Source organism: Gobio gobio, assembly GCF_949357685.1.
Source record: "Gobio gobio genome assembly, chromosome: 3".
Classification (NCBI taxonomy): Eukaryota; Metazoa; Chordata; class Actinopteri; order Cypriniformes; family Gobionidae; genus Gobio; species Gobio gobio.
In genome coordinates, this window is record NC_137099.1 from 63467638 (window position 1) to 63485132 (window position 17495).

At 41.2% G+C, this 17495-nt stretch overlaps 1 long non-coding RNA gene across 1 annotated transcript; it reads right to left on the bottom strand.

Moving 5' to 3' along the window:
- Positions 1 to 6444: 6444 nt before the first annotated feature.
- On the bottom strand, positions 6445 to 9040 carry LOC307123023. Its single transcript, XR_013816119.1, has 3 exons — positions 9010 to 9040; positions 6636 to 6714; positions 6445 to 6485 (listed from the first exon to the last, which is right to left on the bottom strand). It is a non-coding gene; the product is annotated as an uncharacterized lncRNA (long non-coding RNA).
- Positions 9041 to 17495: the final 8455 nt, after the last annotated feature.

The following is a 17495-nucleotide window of genomic DNA, read 5'->3' on the forward strand; positions in this document are numbered from 1 at the left end:
AAGATGTGTGTGATTTTCACATGCAGTGGAACTTTTTATTTCTTCACAGACAGAATTGTTCACAGATAATGAGTGCACAAATGCAACCGTGGTCAGAGTTTTATTGGACTTTATAAGTGTTTTATCTTTACTAAAACCCTTAGTCTCACTTCCTCTTTCATGTTTATAAGAGACATGTGAACTGCATTAAACCTTTATGCAAATCCTGACCTGACAGAAGACTAATTTTGACTGAATTAATACTTTTTTTTGTTCACAGTTATCATGGTACAGTAATACACCACTACAGTTAGCTGTTCTTCCAATATAAAATTTTAATGGGTAATTTATTTTCAGAATATATGAATCTGTAGAATATGGATACAGTTTGACTTATAAATGGAATTTAAATGTATATACCATCATTGAACTTTAAGTATGTATGTGTAATAAGTCAGAAAAGTTTTTATGTTAAATATTTTGTTTTTGGTTGTGGATTTTTAAGTACTTACTGAAATGTCTTAAGCCTCAAAATGGCCAGTTCATCTTATTCTGTCTTTTATTATTACACGGTTCACTGGAATACTTGATTCTGGTTGGTCAATCACGACATTCAGTGGTCAAATAGTTCTGAAATAATGACCGTTGCCTGATAACAACACTTTATACAACAAATAAGTTTTTGCAGGAATGTGCATTTTTTAATGTCCTTTCGCCCGTGTTTTCTCTGGCTGTAGAATTGCTTTGAGCGGGAGATTGAAAACCCGAAGTGGAGCTTGAGCGGCGGATTACATGTTGCTTTGAGCAGTAGCTCCTCACTGCAGAAGACGAGATCCAGGGGGTGGGGTTGGTGTACGTTTAGGGTTGGGGTAGGTGTAGTCTGTTGGTTGAATGTCTTGTGCATATGGCACACTTTTCTGGAAACACTTAAGGAGTTTCAAAGTCGCCATCTGATTGGTTGAATTCTACAGGATGGTCACGAGACATGTGTGTCGCGTTCTTTAACGGTCCGCCTTGAAACAAATGGCGTGATGTAGAACACCCTCGTGGAAGGAGAACGCCGTCGTGATTACAACAATGACAATTAGCACTTACCAGGATTAACTAAATGCTGGATGTTCAAAAGTATGTGAAGTTTGTGGCTCCATTGTTGCAGTAATATAGCAAAGTATATAAAGTGGGAGGAGTTGGATCTGGATCCTACTCCGCCCCCTGGATCTTGTGTTCTGCAGTGAGGACCATCTCCTTTGAGCGGGAGGGGGATGTCTGTCGCTCCACTCCACCCATACTATTTCAGTCTGGTGTTCATTCTGGTTGCTATTCCAGTCTTTCAGCCTCAAAGTGGCTTCTGTTGGAACCATAGACATAATAAATACAAAGATGCCCCCATTGGCCACTGCATTGTACGTCAACCTGAGCACTGACAGGAACAGGCTTTAAGAGTCACACATAGAGCTAAACAGACTCATCTCTCCAAAGAGCAGGTATTTTGATGGGTTGTCATCTAATCGTCACTCATTTATATTTGTTCCTCATTTTAGCCAGTGGAACTGAGGACAACACAAAGCTCACGGAAGGCTGAAGAAAGCCTGTCAGTGGACTGTTCTTTGCACTTCCAAGAGACTGCACCTGTCCTGCCCATTATACGACTATTAAATTATTGTACTATTCACAACTCACTATTATATTTACTATTTTTATTTTTATGACTATATTTTTATACAATTTATGCTATACAATTTTATTCAGTTATTATATTACTTCTATATCATACTTAATATATTAGATTGTATTTTTAGGCTAATGTTAATAATAATAATATGCTATATAATATAACTGCCATATACTGTATGTTGAACTATTACAGCTGACCTTATATTACACCTATATTTCATGCAATTCACTGTTCTGTAGTTGTACTATTTTTTCATCATATGACATAAATGTTCTATGGTTATAACTACACGTTTTACTGGATCCATGAGGACAATCTTATAACCAGGGGCCCAAGCTGGGATATTAATGTTTCCCACTAGAGGAAGACACAGGATAAAGAATCGTTTAAGCCCAGTCCTTTTCTATAGGTTTCCATCTATTTGAATTGAAATACATGTATTTAGTTTATGTATATAACTATGGTGTACTGAAGGTGAAAATCACCTACAATATGGTGTAGTAAAATCAGTTAAAAGCTTATAGATAATTAAATGACAGGGCGGAGATACAGGGCTATGAAAACACACACAAACAGACTGAGAAACAGCTTCTTTCTGAGAGATGTGACCTGCATCACACCCCCGGCACACACACACACACACACACACACACACATTCCATCTATTGACATAATTGCACTTTATTTACTTGTAATTGCTGCTGTTTGTAGCTGTTTATTTTTTTTATTTTTTTTAAGTTTAGTGTTTGTTTAGGTCTTTAACTGAGATTCACCAGACAGAATTTTGTTCTACTGTACAAGTTTTTTAGACCCCAATAAAACACATTTTCAAGTTGCCAGACACAATTAAATATAATGCTGTCCATTTAAAATAGTGACAATTTTTTTATTATTATTATTATTATATTATAACATTTCTATAAAGACATGTATTGTTGTGGCATGAATAATGAAACAAACACTTATGTGTTAAACTACAAACATAAGGTTAAGGGAAAAACTACATAGAAATAAATAATATAAATTAAAGAGCCTTAAGATAAATGCTTCAGATAAATAAGCTTGAGCTGCAAATTATCTTCACATTCATTTGAAATTGCCCTGTGACATCCATCCTATGACATGTGATTCAAGAGAGAAGGGTAAAGGAACAAGAGTGTTTAAGACACATAAAGACATTTCCACAATCAAATACAGCTTATTTCATGCACATGATATTATATTACATTACATCTCTACAATTATTAACCCAGAAAAAAAAAAAAAAAATCTCTGCATGACACGCATGAATTACAATGAATAATTTTCAAGCTCTAACTATCGAAATTTGGAGTAACTAGAGACAGAACCTTTCTCGTAATAGAAATATGAAAGTTATTGCCCGGATCAAGATGGCAGACTCAAGGCATCCAATAAGCGTCTATGTATTTATTATGTCCACAGTTTTCATCGTTGTTGAATACGAATAAGTTGAAATATAAGTTGTTATGCATTACGGACGTTTATTGAAATGTTGTACGCCAAATTATTTTTTTTTGTATTATAATTATAACATTATATTCTGCCTAGGTAGTTTGGTTCCCTTTCAGTCTGTCACGTTCGACGTACGTCGGAACTGACCGACGAATTGGGATCTGTTTTCAGAGACCAGTCTAGAAGCATCTGAGGTCGCTTCGGGCCTTTCACATTCCTGGTGTGCTGAACCAGACAGCCGACGAGCTCTCTCATCAGTCCACACTTCCGGGAGAGTGGCGACTCCACCCCCGGAGCGTCCAGCTGATATGGGATCTTTTCAGAGCCGCGCAGGTAGACCTGTTCGCCTCTCCGGACTCGACCCATTGCCAGTTGTACTATTCCCTGACCGGGGGCACCCTCGATGCACTGGCGCACAGCTGGCCCCGGGACCTATGCAAACATGCGTTTCCCCCAGTGAGCCTTCTAGCACAGACTCTGTGCAAGGTCAGGGTGTACGAGGAGCAGGTCTTGCTAGTTGCGCCCTACTGGCCCAACCGGACCTGGTTCGCCGAACTTACACTCCTCTCGACAGCCCCTCCCTGTCCGATCCCCCTGAGGAAGGACCTTCTTTGCGTCCAGACCTCTGGAAACTCCATGTCTGGTTCCTGGATGGGACGCGGAGGTTCTGGGTGGCCTACCACAAGTAGTGGTAGACACCATCACTTCGGCTAGAGCCCCCTCTACGAGGCGCCTCTATGCTTTAAAGTGGAACCTGTTTGTTGTCTGATGTTCTTCCCGCCGCGAAGACCCCCGAAGGTGTTCGATTAACGTTGTGCTTTCTTTCCTGCAGGATGGGTTGGAGCGAAGGCTGTCTCCCTCCACCCTCAAAGTGTACGTCGAAGCGTTAGTGGCGTATCACGATGCAGTAGCTGGTAAATCCATTGGTAAGCACGACTTAATCGTCAGGTTCCTTAGAGGTGCGAGGAGACTAAATCCTCCTCGTCCATCCTCGGTACCCTCTTGGGACTTAGCCCTGGTGCTGAGAGCACTTCAGGGTCCTCCATTCGAGCCTTTGCTCTCTAGCTAAACATCCTGTCCATGAAGACAGTCCTCCTGATTGCATTGGCCTCATGCATTGGCCTCAATCAAGAGGGTAGGGGACCTGCATGCACTTTCGGTCAACGAATCGTGCCTAGAATTCGGGCCGGCTGATTCTCACATCGTCCTGAGACCCCGGCCTGGAAACGTACCCAAGGTTCCTACCACTCCCTTCCGGGACCAGGTAGTGAACCTGCAAGCGCTGCCCTCGGAGGAGGCAGACCCAGCCCTGGCTTTGTTATGTCCCATCCGCGCTCTTGCGCTTACATAGACCGGACTCAAAGCTTTAGGACCTCAGAGCAGCTCTTCGTCTGTTACGGAGGCCAGCAGAAGGGAAAGGCTGTCTCCAAGCAGAGGTTAGCCCACTGGATAGTGGATGCTATCGTCTTAGCGTACCAATCGCAAGACGTGCCTTACCCGTTCGGGTTGTGAGCGCACTCCACAAGAAGTGTAGCTTCCTCCTGGGCGCTGGCTCAAGGCGCCTTGCTGACAGACATCTGTAGAGCTGCGGGCTGGGCGACACCTAACACGTTTGCTAGATTCTATAGCCTCCGTGTGGAGCCGGTTTCTTCCCGTGTACTCGCCTCCAACGGCTGGTAGACGCGAAGTACCCGTTCCTGTGTCGGCTTGCTACGCCACTCCCGCCTATGGCCAGATACGTGCGTTTATCTTCTCCAGTTGTGTTCCCCAGAAATGGTGAACCCTGTTGAGCTCCTCCGTCACCCCTTTGGTGTCAGACGTTGCGGCCATCTGACGCCAGGCCTGCACCCGTATGCTTGTGGAACGTGTGTGTAGGCTGGGTTCCATATGCGTTGGTTCCCTCACGGCGACCCCATATGTGTATTCTCCACGGTAACTGCTACCCTAATCGGCTAGCCCCGTGTCTTTTCCTTGACAGAGCCCGCTCTGTCGTCTCTGGGTGTGTTCTTCCCCCCTGGGATCAGGTTGGATCCACCCCAGAGACTGCCATATGTTGCACTACCCTGATAGGTTAGTCCTTATGAGTATTCTCCACCTCTCCTCCTTTGGAGGACGTGGCTCATCAAGCGTTCCATCTCCCTGAGACAGGCACGCTTTCCCAGCGTTATACAGTAGTCACGCTGAGTGGGTCTTGCAGGGACAGCAGTGACTGACCTTCCCTGCCGGGAGCCCTGACTCCCACTCCAACATAGGAGTGGTCCAGCGAGCTCAGGCAGGGCGCTGGAAGGGTCAGCATCCCTGGCGTGTTGGTAGGGATCCCAATTCGTTGGTCAGTTCTGACCTATGTCAAACGTGACCGACTGAAAGGGAACGTCTCGGTTACGTATGTAACCCTCGTTCCCTGAAGGAGGGAACGGAGACGTACGTCCCGTCGCCAGGTGCTGTGCTTCCGCTGAAGGGCCGAGTCACTTCTTCGGTATATGCCAAGCAATATGCGGTACTCCACTTTTGTATTTATACCCGCGGTGCGTGGACCGCATGCCAATACAATTGGCTCGTTTCTAATACACTCGAAGTAGACTGGTCTCTGAAGACAGATCCCAATTCGTCGGTCAGTTCCGACGTACGTCTCCGTTCCCTCCTTCAGGGAACGAGTGTTACATACGTAACCGAGACATTTTCTCTAGCAATCTCTAAATGTTATCCTCTTTAATATTTGTTATGTTGTTATTCTGATGTATTGAATGACAGAAAAGTGTGGAATTATACATCTAGAGCCTTATTTTTCTACCTTTAATTTTAAACATGAACTATACTGATGAAAAACATTATTAATCTAAAAAAGCATCATATGTGATAAAAAAGCATAAAGAAAAACACAATTAATTGATTACACACTTTTACATAAATTCATTAACAGTTTACTTCCCTTTTCACCATCCATCTATAAAATGATCCCCACATTACAGTCACATGTCATCACAGCACTCCTGTCAATCATCCAGGGCTCCACCCACAAAGAGATGCATAAGGGCTGTCATATATTTCCTGTGTGTTCAAAACACTACAGACTCTTCTCATTAGTCTGATTAAGAAAGAAAGAAAGAAAGAAAGAAAGAAAGAAAGAAAGAAAGAAAGAAAGAAAGAAAGAAAGAAAGAAAGAAAGAAAGAAAGAGAAAGAAAGAAAGAAAGAGAAAACATTAATAATTAAATATTTGAATGAAAGCATCAATAACATTCATGAGGAAAGGATAAATAGGTTGGGTTTTCCCTCTATCTAGTGAGCATTCTTACTTACTGGAAGATTTTCATACACAGGCGAGTTACGTTCGGGTTTGCAATCATCAAGTTGTTCAGGCTTTATGGATGAAGAGACAAATTAAAAACAGAACTGTTATTATATACCATATACTTAGTCAAAAGACATTTGATATTTTCTAACTGATATCGAGAAGCGTTTAATTCCTTTTTGCTTAAGGTGTAGGAATTCCTCAGTTAAAACACTTACCGTTACATTCCCATGCACGTTCATTCAATTCAACATCACACGAGTGTCGTCTGTCATGATGAGGTATGGATTGAACCAGCTTTGCCATTAAAGAAAAATCAGAATGGACAGAATATAAATAATGTCTATTAACAACTCACTAGATAAAGTCACAACTATATTCAGACTTTTTAATCTTTTAGTTCAATGACTGACGTAATGGGATTCTTGCTAGAGAGACCAATCTACTTTGAGTATAACTAAACGATAGGCAGGCGATATTTGCACCTGATACCCTGCCCTGCAGCTCGATTATATAATGAGCAGCAGGTGCATCACATCTTCTGCTTTACGCATCAGAGCCGAGCGATTCAACTGTTTCTGCTCTGCAATTAACTAGAGTGTATTCTACGAGCCAGTTCTTCAGGGAAGAAGCCTCTTTTAACTGTGTTGGTTTGACGACGCTGCAGCAGTGGTCGCGATCTCAGAAGAGCACTTTAAAACAACTGTTGAGTGAGAGCGTCTTCAATGAGACTGCTGTTCACTCAGCCTGAGAGAAGTTGCGTCTTCAGGCTGCACTTATCCCTGCCAGTGTTGGTGCACCCATTCCCCTGCGTGCCTCAGCACTTTAAGAGAGCTAATTTTCCTGAAAGTGCTTTTTAAATATGTTATTACACCTGTGCATTTTTCAATGCAATCGTTCCTGTCCTCATCTGATGGCTACGATCACTATCTCACATGCCTAAAGATGCTGAGACTACGAAGTCCCCTCTTGCTGTTGACCAGCCGCCGCTTAGCCGTGGGTCTGCTTGACACTCTGGGAGATCCGAGAATCTCAGTGAGAGCTTATCCGCCGGGAAAACCACGGAGGGACCTCCAGCTCCTCAACATGTCCCTTCGAGCTGCCGGCTGACATTTTCATTGGCACATCAACAGCCTCGAGTTGGTAGTAGTATGTCTTGCTCTCCACAACCTAAAAAAGCTGCCACCAGGCAAAGACAAATTGGTCCATACTGCATTGTGTACTTCAACCAGCAAGGTGGTGTGCGCTCCCATTGCATGTCGCAAATCGCCTGCCATCTCCTTCTATGGAGTCAGATGCATCTGAGGTCGCTTTGTGCCCTTCGTGTTTCCCTCAGTTAATCTACACGCATAGGCCCTGTCCCAAATGGCACCCTAAACCCTCACGATCTTCCTCTGAGTCCGCACTTTCACGACGTAATGTCGCTTTGACTGCTGGGAAGAAGTCCCGCTGTGTAACCCGCACCAGTGCAGGCTCGGCAGAAGTGCGCATCGAGGACGCATATCGACCGCAAAGGGGGCACTCGCGAGCACCCTTCTGAGACCTAAAATGACAAATAGGACACTATGCAGTCTTGTGCGGACACACGCATGCAACGACCATTGTCCACAAGTCCACAAGACCGAAAGTGCACATAAAGTGTGCCATTTGGAACAGGGCCAAAGACACTGTGCCAAGTCAGGGAGGATGAGGAGCAGGTCTTGTTAGTTGTGCATTACTGGCCCAATCAGACCTGGTTCCCAGATCTCTCACTCCACACAACAGCCCCTCCCTGGTGCATTTCTCAGAGGACTTAAAGCAAGGCCCTGATCAGTCAAGTACGGAGGTTTTCTCGTGAGAAGAACACCACTCAACGAACAGGTTCCACTTCCAGGCACAAGCATGTCTCGTAAATGGTGCTTGCGCTGAAGTGATAGTGTTCACTACCTCCTGGGGTAGGTCACCAAGAACCTCTGCATCCCATCCAGAGACCAGACATGGAGATTCCAGAGGTCTGGACGTGGGTGCCATAGGGTGCCCTGTCTCTGAGAAAGCAGGTCCTTCCTCAGAGCAAGGGTATAACTCCTAATCGGAAGCATGTGTCTTTCCCTTGACAGAGTCCGCTCTGTCGTCTCTACCAGGTGTAGATTCCTCCCTAACTAGGTTGAAGCCAACCCTGAGACATTCCATATGTAGTACGGCCCTAGTGGGTTGTCCATGTGTGTAGTTCCACAGTTACCTCCCTGCGTGCAGGATGTGGCTTTCGCAGCAGGGCGCTGGAAGGGGCAGCATCTGTGGTGCTTTGGTAGGATTCCCATTACATCAGTCATCAACATAACGGCGAACGCAACTGACTGAAAGGGAATGCTATATATGTAACCCTCGTTCCCTGATGAAGGGAACTGAGACGTTACATCCCGTTGCCACAGTTTCTGTACCACCACTGGGTAACCAGCACGGCTCCTGAGCGAAAAAAGCACCTACTGCTCAATATATACCCGAGCTGCAGGGTAGGGCAGCAGATGCAAAAATCGCATGCCAATGTGCATTGGGTCATTTAGTTACACTCAAAGTAGATTGAGATAGATTCCCATTACAAATTATTTTTCTCACCTGAGACTCCTGTGCATCATTTCTCTTTTTCATCCACCTGCTTCCCATTTAAAGACAATGCTTTGACACAATTACAACCAATCAGCACAAATTTTATGTTTAATACACAGTTATAAGTACAGCGATTTCTCTATAGGATGGGCTGTTTTGAATGTGATTAAATCATTGTGTCATTTTTTAACACATCTCTTTTTAGAGTCTGTGGCTTTAAGTCAGTTGTAGTTGTTGTGTTTAATTTTCAGAGAGTGCAAGCATGATTTTGAACCAACATCACATTGAAACATTGATCACCATTACAAACATTCATTCAATGCCATTACCATTGATTTTTGGATAAAATTTTCCAAAAATGTCAACATTAATTGCGGGTACAAAAGCTATGTTGATTCAATGCATTTAACGTTAATTTAACATCGTTTCAGTGGTTGCTTGCTATCTGGAAAATTACAAAATGTTCTGCTAATTTTATAAAGATTTATTATATGCTTAAAACAAGAAAAATAGTCAGAAAAGTACATTTATTTTAATAGAAAATCAAATTTTAGCATTTAATGTGCATTAAATTGACAAAAAGCAACAGCATTTATGATGGTCGAGTTCAAAATGCATCTGCGTTACTCACCTGTTATGTTCAGCTTCACTTCAGTGTAGAGATCTATTCCACCTCTATCGGTTCCACAGTAGTACGTCCCAGAATCCCCTTGACTCAGATCTCTGATGGCCACAGTGAAGACTGCTGAACTTGTGTTGTCATACAAAGAGAATCTTCCAGAATGAACCCTCAATCTTTCTCATTAGTCTTGATGAGGTCAGAGCTTTTGACTGCTGACCTTTACAAAAATACTTTGCATTTATCTTATATCCTTCATCATATTTGCATGTGATCGTGACTCTGCCCCCTGAATATCCCGTCACGTTCATGGAGCTCACAACACCTACAACAAACCAGTATTTTAATAAATACTTCAGTATGATTATTAAGAGGCTTGAAATTGCTTTCAAAAGTTTCCTCAGATTCTTACCAGGAAACATGAGCATAGTGAAAGTCCAGATGATCTTCATTCTTCTCTCTTATTAAATGATCTTCTTTGTTGTCAGTAGATTCAGTTCTGATGCTCTCATGTGTTTCAGTGTTTCATGCTAGTGCTTTTGTCATGAATTTGATGAGATGCTGACTTCCTCTTCCTTTGTCTTCTGCTGCTGTAACCTAAACCTAAACTGTGTTAATACTGTGTTACATCGTTAAATGATGATCGTGCACTGCTTGAGTGATGACACTGACACAAGCATTTTCACAAGGCAGCTTTTACTGAGTCGTTCTCTATATGTAAAACACACTGAGTTGTTCTGCGCATTTACAATATAACAGGGAACCAATACGGTGTGTCGTAAGGACAAAACGTGCAACTTTAGAAATGCAATACACAACATACTCCTCCACTTTTACTTTTAACATCAACCTCAACAAATAAACGCTTTTGACAACATACATAGAGTTGTCTTTAATATAAGAACATTTTATAAACACTTTATACCACTGTTCTAATACTAGGGAAAGAGGGTAGACTGCCTCATTTCCCTGGCTGAACCCTGGGGATTATTCTGCCCCAACATTGCGGGTTAGCCATTAAACTAGAGGTCTAATCTCTGTGGTGGTTTTCGCACTCTAGTCGGATAACGATGAGGCACAGGTGGTGTTTCTACTAGAGTGTCTGTAACAGTCACTGGGGAAAGAGATGTATTCTCAGAGGCAACGCTTACCCATGGTTCACTTGAAAATGGTGTGGGTAAGATTTCTGGTACCACATCCCGACCAGAGTTGATATGAGATGTGTGTTGTTGTGTCTCCATTTCACAGGGATCATCACTGGAAGTTGTCAAGGACAACAACTGGTCAACATGTCTCCTCCATGTCAGATTTTCCTTTGTTTCAATGATCTACGAAAAGGGGCCGGTTTGTGCAAGAACTGTTGCGGGTACCCATTTTGCTAGTTTCCCATAATTATGAGCAAGTATGCGGTTTCCTCTGTTAAAACTACTGAGCTTCGCTTTGGATCGCCTCTCCACCTGCACTCCCTGTTGTGACAATACAACCTGTTTGGTTCCTGTTGGTCTCAGAAGATCCAGTCTGCTGCGTAGTTGTCGTTTCAGCAATGCTGTAGCTGGGGAGACTTTTGTGACTGCATGGGGTGTGTTTCTATAAGCCAATAGAAATGTATTCAGTCTTTTGGTTTGGGGAGCCCTTATCCTGAGATGTCTTTAAAGCCTTCTTCAGGGTCTGAACGAATCGTTCCACCAGGCCATTTGTGGATGGATGATAAGGAGCAGACCTGATGTGGCGAATTCCATTTACGCTCAGAAAGGACTGAAACTCTTCAGAAACCAGCTGGGGGCCATTATCACTTACAAGCTGTTGTGGTAGCCCAAAGCGACTGAAAAGAGTTCTAATCTCCTCAATGGTTTTCTCAGAGGATGTGTTATGCATGACTGCAACCTCAGGCCATTTGCTGTGAGCGTCCACAATCACCAGAAACATGTGGTTCTCCAGTGGTCCTGCGAAGTCTATATGTATTCTTTGCCATGGCACCTCTGGAAAATCCCATGGATGTAAGGGGGCTGTATGTGGCATGTTCCTTACATTCTGGCACTCTGAACAACCCTTTGCTTCCTCTTCAATCTCTGAATCTAAGCCAGGCCACCAGAAGTAGCTGTGTGCCATCTTTTTCATCCTCACTATTCCATTCTCTATGACCAGCGTGAAGTTCTTTCAGCAAGAGGCTCCTCAGGGGCGGGGGTAATGCCACCAGACCAGACTGAACTGTCAACTAATTTTGTCGAATCAGATAAGGTTTGAATATGTCTTCCATCTTTCCTCTCCCACCCTGAGATATCCAGGCCAGAACTTCTGACAAAACTGGGTCCGTTCTTGTGAATCGTTTCACTTGGGCAGCATTTACAGGAGCACTTTGCACTTCTTTGAAGTAGAAGATGTCAACTTGAGGGCATTCTGGTTTTGTGTCTGGCAGAAGCAGCCTGGACAGTCCATCTGCATTGCAATGCTGCTCAGACCTCTTATATTTGATGTCGTTTTTGTGCGCCGACAGCAACAGAGCCCAACTCTGCATGCAATTCGCTGCCAGAGAGGGAATGCCAGTTTGAGGACCAAAGATAGAGGTAAGTGGTCTGTGGTCTGTGAGCAGGGTGACTGGTGAAACAGGTACTGGTGAAATTTCTTTACACCAATTATGATTGCTAAAGCTTCTCGCTCAATTTGAGCATAATTACTCTCTGCTGAGTTCAGGGTCCTTGATGCAAAGGCGATTGGCTTTTCTTCACCGGATGGCATTACCAGTGAAAGTACTGCACCGACACCATACGGTGAAGCATCACATGCCAACTGTATCGGTAGTGCAGGGTTGTAATGTATGAGGACCTCAGATTGTGTTAATATGCATTTCACATCCCTGAATGCCTTCTCACATTTGTCAGACCATTCCCATGGTTTGGACTTGTTTAACAGTTCGTGTAGTGGACGAAGTTTACTGGAAAGGATTGGCATGAACTTTGCATAGTATGTTAGCAATCCTAGGAATGATCGCAGCTGGCTTACATTATTTGGAGATGGCGCATCCACGATAGCGTTTACCTTTGATGGTGCTTTGTGAAGACAAACGCTGTCAAGTACGTGTCCTAGATACTCGATGGTGGGCTGGAAGAAGTCACATTTGTCTTTCTTCACCCGAAGGCCATACTCTTTTAGTCTTTGTAGTGTTGCATACAGGTTCCTGAGATGATCCTCATCATCTTTTCCTGTGATTAACAGTTCATCGAGATAACACGATGATCTGTTAATTTCTAACAAGATGGACTCTTGCTTGACATGAGTCTCTTTTGCTGAATTTCTGGCCTGCTAATCCAGCAAAAAGATCTTCAATTAGCAGCAAGGGGTATAGTTCTACAGTTAACACATGGTTGATAGTAACCTTGAAATCACCACAAATCCTGACTGATCCATCCTTCTTCAATACAGGAACAATTGGCGTGGCCCACTCACTAACACTCCCTTTCTTCAGTAAGCCATTATCCTCCAGACGGTCTAGTTCAGTTTCTACTTTAGGCTTTATTGCGTAAGGAACGGAGTGAGCTTTTAAGCACTTAGCTTTTAAGCACTCAGGCTTAATGGCCAGCTTTACAGTGATGTCTTTCAAGTTTCTGTCACGGTTCATGGGTTCATTGATTAATTCTCTCTTTGTGTTTGTGTTGGAGGCGTGGTTACTGATTGCTTCTCTCCTCATCACCTCCAGCTGCACTGGATTATCTCTCCCTATTTATTCACCTCACTCACCCACATTCACTGTCAGATCATTGCAGGCTTCCAGGTCCTCTGTGTCTGTGTGTGTGTGTGTGTGTGTGTGTGTGTGTGTGTGTGTGTGTGTGTGTGTGTGTGTGTGTGTGTGTGTGTGTGTGTGTGTGTGTGTGTGTGTGTGTGTGTGTGTGTGTGTGTGTGTGTGTGTGTGTGTGTGTGTGTGTGTGTGTGTGTGTGTGTGTGTGTGTGTGTGTGTGTGTGTGTGTGTGTGTGTGTGTGTGTGTGTGTGTGTGTGTGTGTGTGTGTGTGTGTGTGTGTGTGTGTGTGTTGTCTACCTATCTAACAGGGGACCTTGGTGTCGTAACACACTCACTAACAGGGGACCTCTGAGCCAAGAGGGGACATTTTTCAGGTCCCCTGTTGGTCATGCTTTAAATCATGTTAAAATCAAGTAAAAACACTAAAAAAACACTCTGGTGATTTTTTTTACTTTTGACCAAGTGGGGACCTACAAGTGTGTGTGTTTAAATCATGTGAAAATTAAGTAAAAACACTCTGGTAATTTTTTTAAAACTTATGACCAAGTGGGGACCTAAGTGTGTGTGTGTGTTTAAGGTCATACTCAGCAGCTCCCCTGTAGGCTGGAGCAGGAACTGTAAGGGCTCTTAAACACACGTCGTTCACACACACTCCTCTATTGTTTGAATGGCCTGCTGTCCCAGAGAGACTCTGCTGTTTAACAGGCTGCTTACTAAAGGAACAAGCATTACATCTCTTTACTAGATACCCTGACTAGTTTCAAACTTTGCATTACATTACAATTAAATTCTACACAGAATCCAAGAAAAAAGGATTTAAAAATCTAAACAACCAGAATGTAATTAGAAGTTTTGTTTTTGTATTTTTTATTTTAACATATTTTAATGACAGTAGCCTATATTCATTGAATATTATTGTATTTATCAAAATAAACAGAAAATAGTACAAACTTTACTATTCTTTTAAACAAGTGTTAAGACATTATTAAAAAAAAAACATTTTAGCTCAAGTATTTGTATAAATAATGTGTGACTTTTGCCCCATGTAAAATGGGGTGTAAAAGGCCCACCTTACCACCTTATACATTTATGAGTTTTTTTAAACAAACCACTTTTGATTTATTTATGATTTACACAATGACTCGGTCCCCTGTTAGATAGTAAATCACGACACCAGTGTGTTTGCGTTGTCATTTCTTGCCATCATAAACACACTGTAGAGATTTAGAGTTTTTATAGCAATAACTGAGTTTTAAGAGTTAAATCAAGCAGAAATAGTTCTCTAATGTATAAATTTCAGATCCTCTTTGAATAATGATTATGTTAAACACAATGACTCGGTCCCCTGTTAGATAGTAAATCACGACACCAGTGTGTTTGCGTTGTCATTTCTTGCCATAAACACACTGTAGAGATTTAGAGTTTTTATAGCAATAACTGAGTTTTAAGAGTTAAATCAAGCAGAAATAGTTCTCTAATGTATTAATTGCAGATCATCTTTGAATAATGATTATGTTAAACACAATGACTCGGTCCCCTGTTAGATAGTAAATCACGACACCAGTGTGTTTGCGTTGTCATTTCTTGCCATAAACCCACTGTGGAGATTTAGAGTTTTTATAGCAATAACTGAGTTTTAAGAGTTAAATCAAGCAGAAATAGTTCTCTAATGTATAAATTTCAGATCCTCTTTGAATAATGATTATGTTAAACACAATGACTCGGTCCCCTGTTAGATAGTAAATCACGACACCAGTGTGTTTGCATTGTCATTTCTTGCCATAAACACACTGTAGAGATTTAGAGTTTTTATAGCAATAACTGAGTTTTAAGAGTTAAATCAAGCAGAAATATTTCTATAATGTATTAATTGCAGATCCTCTTTGAATAATGATTATGTTAAACACAATGACTCGGTCCCCTGTTAGATAGTAAATCACGACACCAGTGTGTTTGCGTTGTCATTTCTTCATCTCAAACACACTGTGGAGATTTAGAGTTTTTATAGCAATAACTGAGTTTTAAGAGTTAAATCAAGCAGAAATAGTTCTCTAATGTATTAATTGCAGATCATCTTTGAATAATGATTATGTTAAACACAATGACTCGGTCCCCTGTTAGATAGTAAATCACGACACCAGTGTGTTTGCGTTGTCATTTCTTCATCTCAAACACACTGTAGAGATTTAGAGTTTTTATAGCAATAACTGAGTTTTAAGAGTTAAATCAAGCAGAAATAGTTCTCTTATGTATTAATTGCAGATCATCTTTGAATAATGATTATGTTAAACACAATGATTCGGTCCCCTGTTAGATAGTAAATCACGACACCAGTGTGTTTGCGTTGTCATTTCTTCATCTCAAACACACTGTAGAGATTTAGAGTTTTTATAGCAATAACTGAGTTTTAAGAGTTAAATCAAGCAGAAATAGTTCTCTAATGTATTAATTGCAGATCATCTTTGAATAATGATTATGTTAAACATAATGACTTGGTCCCCTGTTAGATAGTAAATCACGACACCAGTGTGTTTGCATTGTCATTTCTTCATCTCAAACACACTGTGGAGATGTAGAGTTTTTATAGCAATAACTGAGTTTTAAGAGTTAAATCAAGCAGAAATAGTTCTCTAATGTATTAATTGCAGATCATCTTTGAATAATGATTATGTTAAACACAATGACTCGGTCCCCTGTTAGATAGTAAATCACGACACCAGTGTGTTTGCTTTGTCATTTCTTGCCATCATAAACACACTGTGGAGATTTAGAGTTTTTATAGCAATAACTGAGTTTTAAGAGTTAAATCAAGCAGAAATATTTCTCTAATGTATTAATTGCAGATCCTCTTTGAATAATGATTATGTTAAACACAATGACTCGGTCCACTGTTAGATAGTAAATCACGACACCAGTGTGTTTGCGTTGTCATTTCTTGCCATAAACACACTGTAGATATTTAGAGTTTTTATAGCAATAACTGAGTTTTAAGAGTTAAATCAAGCAGAAATATTTCTCTAATGTATTAATTGCAGATCCTATTTGAACAATGATTATGTTAAACACAATGACTCGGTCCACTGTTAGATAGTAAATCACGACACCAGTGTGTTTGCGTTGTCATTTCTTGCCATAAACACACTGTAGAGATTTAGAGTTTTTATAGCAATAACTGAGTTTTAAGAGTTAAATCAAGCAGAAATAGTTCTCTAATGTATTAATTGCAGATCATCTTTGAATAATGATTATGTTAAACACAATGACTCGGTCCCCTGTTAGATAGTAAATCACGACACCAGTGTGTTTGCGTTGTCATTTCTTCATCTCAAACACACTGTAGAGATTTAGAGTTTTTATAGCAATAACTGAGTTTTAAGAGTTAAATCAAGCAGAAATATTTCTCTAATGTATTAATTGCAGATCCTCTTTGAATAATGATTATGTTAAACACAATGACTCGGTCCCCTGTTAGATAGTAAATCACGACACCAGTGTGTTTAATTTGTCATTTCTTCATCTCAAACACACTGTAGATATTCACTGTATATATTGAGATAACTCAATTTTATGGTGACTTGCATTAAAATGTTTATCCGTCTCAATTAAATTATGTGAACTGAATGACTTTTAACATTGACACTTTAGTTATTTAACCAACTGATGATTTTCAAGTCAGCAATCAACACACAACTGAGTTTTGACCTCCAAAATCTTATTATAGTGTATTTTTATGGTAAGTATTGGTGTTTTATGTTTTAAATCAAGCAGAAATCACTCTTTAAGGAAACAATTGCAGGTCACACTTTATACAGTGAACATGATTTCCTTAAATTGACTTAAGTCCCCTGTTGGATGGTAAAACACGACACCTGTTTGATTGCTTTGCAATTTCTTGCCATCACAAACACACTGTAGAGATTTTGAAGGTCAGAACTAAATTTTTTGGTGACTTGCATGAAAATCTTCATCCGTCTCAATTAAATTATGTGAACTGAATGTCTTTTAACATTGACACTTTAGTCGAAGATTTTCAACTCAACAATCAACACACAACTGAGTTTTGACCTCCAAAATCATTATACAGTGTATATTAAATTTAAATAAAAAATATAAAATTTATTTACAAAACAGTCTGACTCAAG